Source organism: Anguilla rostrata, unplaced genomic scaffold, assembly GCF_018555375.3.
Source record: "Anguilla rostrata isolate EN2019 unplaced genomic scaffold, ASM1855537v3 scaf0940, whole genome shotgun sequence".
In the NCBI taxonomy this organism is placed as follows: domain Eukaryota; kingdom Metazoa; phylum Chordata; class Actinopteri; order Anguilliformes; family Anguillidae; genus Anguilla; species Anguilla rostrata.
In genome coordinates this window covers 20,995-26,558 of record NW_026986308.1, presented here as the reverse complement: position 1 = coordinate 26,558, position 5,564 = coordinate 20,995, and the positions used below count along the sequence as shown (strand labels likewise).

The window sequence follows — 5,564 nt, the reverse complement described above, 5'->3', positions numbered from 1 at the left end:
CTTTATTGTTTGTGTTTAACGCTGGCTTAAAAGAAGTTGACGCAAAACTAATTGTAACACGTTCTCTTTATTCTGCAGCTGCCGATTCCTGAGTTGCCGTGCGGCCTTCTCGAGGGACGGCGGGAGCGGATTGGTCGGGTGCTGTATGTATTGTATGAGAAATGTACTGGATCAATAAACACGCACAGATGAAGTGCTAAAAGCCAATAGTGCGTCTGTGAATGCATTCTACTAGCAATAGATCTGTTTAGAATTGACTGTTTGGTTGACATTTCGAGTGGCACATTTACAGACTATTGGTTGCACTGTATTCAACATTCACCTTTGTCCATTTAACTTTACAATTCCTGACATTGCATATTTCAAGTGACCTGGATTCAAACATTCATTACATCATTTACACTGGTTGACATTTGTGACATTTCCTTCATTTATTACGTTACAGGCATTACATTACAGGCATTTGGCAGACGCTCTTATCCAGAGCGACGATTTATTGAACATGTCCTTTCTTTTCCCCCCCCTTTCCTTGCATGTGAACATGCAAGCAAGCAAATTGGGCCCTTTCCTTCCAGGGGTCACATTCACCTTTGTGCATTCAACTTTACAATTCCTGACATTCCATATTTCAAGTGACCTGGATTCATTCATTACATCATTTACACCGGTTGACATTTCCTTCATTTATTGATTATTAATTTATTATTTTCCCCTTTTCCTTTCATTTGAACATCCAGAGAAGCAAATTGGGCCCTGTACTTCCGGGAGAACGACCGGCTTGAACCGCGACCTCGCGTTCCCGAGTCCTGCTCGCGCCCCCTTTTCCTCTCCTCCCCGCGAGCCCCTCCTTTCTCTACAGAGAAGAATGAGCAGTGGCCTCATAGATAGAGCGCAGGCAAAAGTCTCTGTCCCGTGTTCCATTTGTTCCAACTTGGCGGCCAATCGGAGGCCGCCCTTGTTTCAATTTCTCCAGTTACATGCTTTTTGCGCCCAATCAGGAGGCCCGGTTGTTTCAACTTCATCACGTGGTATCGCCTCTCCGAGTCGGCACTTCCGCAAATGCGATTGACGACGATATTCTGGATCTGCAGTAATTGCAGCAGTCGGCGAACCTTCAAGTACGTTTATGAACGAACGTTATATTAAAAATAGAAGAGTCATTTAAATTTCCATATTGACAATGGTCAGAGCCAGCTAGCCAGCTCGCTTTCGTGTCGTTTTTCGGTCTGTTAAAGGCAACGTTAATACAATGCGTGTCACCTAAAACGGCAATACAAGTGAGCGCGGTTTCAGTAAGTTTCAGAATGAACTTTATATTAAAAATATAGAATCGTTCATGTTTGCATGTTCGCAGTGTTTAGAACTGGCTAGCCAGCTGGCTGTCGTGCCGTTTTTCTCTCTCTTTTAAAGGCAACGTAAGCGTTTATATCACCTAAAACGACAGCTAGTAATATTAGCTATCACCTGTTTCAGTAAGTTTTTGAATGAACTTTACATTAAAAATACAGAATCGTTCACAGCTGGTTGTCATGCTGTTTTTCTCTCTCTTTTAAATGCAACATACGCGTTTACATCAACTAGTAATAACAGTGAACATAATAAGGAAGAATAAATTCATAAAATTACAGCACCAGCACATTGTGCATGTCGATATATATAATTTTTTTTTTTTTTTTTTTTAACCAGTCATAAATATTTCAATATTTCGCATGACAAAGCTGGCGTGTACCCTTTTTCGTTTTTACGGCAAAACGTTCTCTTGCCGGAATCAGCGTGTCACATTAGCCATTTGAAGCGGTTTTCTTTGCCAGTTAATACGAATGATGTAATTACTATTTCATTTCAGTGCAGCAGGCAAACGTGGCCCATGAATTACAACAGTGTCGCTAGCTGCGGTTTTTCAAAGGCTTGTCAACGACTAAGGGCACCTCGGTAGCTCTTTTAAAACGACATTTAAAATAAAGTAAATACAACAAATGAATGAAAATTCTCTGCGTAACTTCCCATGTGCAAGAAGCTTATGATAAGCGTATGTTTTCCTGTGTACACAGCACTTTGCGAAACAAACTAACCGTGTAAGCGCTACAGTGAAGCGCGTCTGTCGGCATATGCGATTGACTGACTGATTGTTTCAGACAAGTTCTCGCCTGTGAGTGCTGTACTGTTCTGAAATCAAACTCCAACCCAGCAAAGTAGTATATGAATTCTTTAGCGAGCTTGCTAGACTTCAGTTGTGCATGTTTCTCTCTCGGCTACCGCAGCCATCCTCTGGGGCTCTAATAGTCTCACGGTTTTTCCAAGCATAGCCGGCTACCACCGTGAACCACGAGCGCCATCTCGTGGACAGAATAAAGCACTATCAAATTACAACATAAGAAGCATCACATGCATTTATAAGCCATAAACATTACAAGTGCTTGTCTTAATTATTAATACCCTTTCTGTCAAACAGGGAAGACCCGGTCTTCTAGAGACTCGGGTCCTGGCTGACTCGCGTCCTGGATTTAGGGTTAGGGTTCGGCGAGTCTGGACGAGGACAGCGTAGGGGGTCGACCCATGGCGAAAGGTCACTCGGGCCTGACGCGGGGAGGAAAAATATGGAACGCTTCACGAATTTGCGTGTCATCCTTGCGCCTAAAACAGCGCCATCTTCTCTGTTTCAATTGTTTCATTTGTTCCAATTACACGGCCAATCGGAGGCCGCCCTCGTTTCAATTTCTCGAGTTTACATGCTTTTTGCGCCCAATCGGGAGGCCCGCTTGTTTCAATTTCGTCACGTGGTATCGGCTCTCCCTTCCGCCGTTTCAAATGGCACTTCAGGAAGTGCCGTAGGTGACCGGGGTTATGCGACAGGAGCGCGTTTTTACTAAGTTTTTGAATTAATTAGACATTAAACATATAGAAACGTTCATATTTACGTGTTCGCATTGTTTATAACTTGCTAGCCAGCTGGCTGTCACGCGTTTTCTCTCTTTTAAAAGCAGCGTTAGCGTTTATATCGTCTAAACGGTAGCTAGCTATATTAGCTATCGCCTGTTTCAGTAAGTTTTTGAATGAACTTTATATTAAAAATATTGAAACGTTCATATTTGCGCGTTCGAAATGTTTAGAACTTGCTAGCCAGCTGGCGGTCACGCCGTTTTTCTCTCTTTTAAAAGCAACGTTAGTGTTTAAATCACCTACAATGGCAGCTGCCAATATTAGCTAACGAATGAATGAATTAATAATCAATCATTCAATAACTTTGCAGTTATGTCAGCGCGTTACGTGTGCGCTTTTACATATGAAATATGTCGTAAGACACATTTGGCATGTCCCGTGCTTCATTTTTCATTATAAAACGTAGCATTCTCTTGCTTGCAATGTGTACATCTGCCTGGCTTGTTAACCAGAATTAGTCACGTTAAAGGGGTTCTGGCCAGTTAATTATTAGCTAATACGATTAATTTAATCATTTATGTCCAAAGGTTTAAAAGATGTGGCCTGACAGTCCAGCAGACAAACGTTTTTACATGAGTTATAACAGCGTAGCTGTTTTTTTGCATAAGTCTGTCAAAGAGTAATGGCATCTCAGTAGCTACTTTAAAAATACAGGTGTTTAAATTGCATGAAAGGAACTTGAAATGTAAGCACCGCAATGGAGTGTGAGTACATGTGTGTCCGGACACGCCGAGGGACCCTACAAGTCAAAGGACAGGAGCAGGAATCGAGCGGGTTCCATAAAATATCGCTTTCTGCGGCAGGTGCTCTTGTTGCAATTTTGCAGAGATGAAGAGGAGGGCCGGCCCCAGCCAAAGCAGTCCTTCCTGCCACCGAGGCCTGCCTCGCAAAGTTCTGAGGTGAGATGGTGTATCTTTATTGTTTGTGTTTAATGCTGGCTTAAAAGAAGTTGACGCAAAACTAATTGTAACGGGTTCTCTTTATTCTGCAGCTGCTGATTCCTGAGTTGCCGTGCGGCCTTCTCGAGGGAACAGCGGGAGCGGATTGGTCGGGCGCTGTATGTATTGTATGAGAAATGTACTGGATCAATAAACATGCACAGGTGCTAAAAGCCAATACTGCGTCTGTGAATGCATTGTAATAGCAATAGATCTGTTTAGAATTGACTGTTCGGGCTGTTTAGTTGACATTTCAAGTGGCACATTTACAGACTGTAGTGGTTGTACTGTATACAGCATTCGCCTTTACAATTCCTCACATTCCTTACTTCAAGTGACTTTCATTCAAACATTCATTACATCATTTACACTGGTTGACTCATTTATTGAACATGTCCTTCATTTTTTCCATTTTTCCCTTTAGCATTCGAACATGCAAGCAACATTGGGCCCTTTCCTTCCAGGGGTCACACTGACATTTGTGCATTCAACTTTACAATTCTGACATTCCTCATTTCAAGTGCAAACATTCGTTACATCATTTACACCGGTTGACATTTGTGACATTTCCTTCATTTATTCAAATATATTTCCTTCAATATATTCCTTCATATATTTCCTTCATATATTTCCTTTCTTTTTCCCCTTTTCCTTTCATTTAAACATCCACCCAAGCAAATTGGGCCCTTTCCTTCCGGGAGGAACGACCGGGCTTGAACCTACGACCTCGCGTTCCAGAGTCCTGCTCGCGCCCCATTTTCTCTCCTCCCCGCGAGCCCCTCCTTTCTCTACAGAGAAGAATGAGCAGTGGCCTTTGCGCCTAAAACAGCGCCATCTTCTCTGTTTCAATTGTTTCATTTGTTCCAATTACACAGCCAATCGGAGGCCGCCCTCGTTTCAATTTCTCCAGTTTACATGCTTTTGCGCCCAATCGGGAGGCCCGCTTGTTTCAATTTCGTCACGTGGTATCGGCTCTCCCTTCCGCCGTTTCAAATGGCACTTCGGGAAGTGCCGTAGGTGACCGGAGTTATGCGACGGGAGCGCGTTTTTACTAAGTTTTTTAATTAATTTTACATTAAACATATGAAACGTTCATATTTACGCGTTCGCGGTGTTTAGAACTGGCTAGCCAGCCGGCTGTCACGCCGTTTTTCTCTCTTTTAAAAGCAGCGTAAGCGTTTATATCGTCAAAAACGGCAGCTAGCTATATTAGCTATCACCTGTTTCAGTAAGTTTTTGAATGAACTTTATATTACAAATATTGAAACGTTCATATTTGCGCGTTCGAAATGTTTAGAACTTGGTAGCCAGCTGGCTGTCACGCCGTTTTTCTCTCTTTTAAAAGCAACGTAAGCGTTTAAATCACCTACAATGGCAGCTGCCAATATTAGCTAACGAACGAATGAATTAATAATCAATCATTCAATAACTTTGCAGTTATGTCAGCGCGTTACGTGTGCGCTTTTACCTATGAAATATGTCGTGAGACACATTTGGCATGTCCTGTGCTTCATTTTTCATTATAAACGTAGCATCCTCTTGCTTGCAATGTGGACATCTGCCTGGCTTGTTAACCAGAATTAGTCACGTTAAACGGTTTCTGGCCAGTTAATTATTAGCTAATACGATTAATTTAATCATTTATGTCCAAAGGTTTAAAGGATGTGCGTGACAGTCCAGCAGACA

At 42.3% G+C, this 5,564-nt stretch overlaps 1 long non-coding RNA gene across 1 annotated transcript; it reads left to right on the top strand.

Annotated features, from left to right (window-relative positions):
- The first annotated feature begins 992 nt into the window (after window positions 1-992).
- On the top strand, window positions 993-4,045 carry LOC135246818 (uncharacterized). The gene is made up of 3 exons (XR_010327960.1): window positions 993-1,118; window positions 3,744-3,839; window positions 3,932-4,045. It is a non-coding gene; the product is annotated as an uncharacterized LOC135246818 (long non-coding RNA).
- Window positions 4,046-5,564: the final 1,519 nt, after the last annotated feature.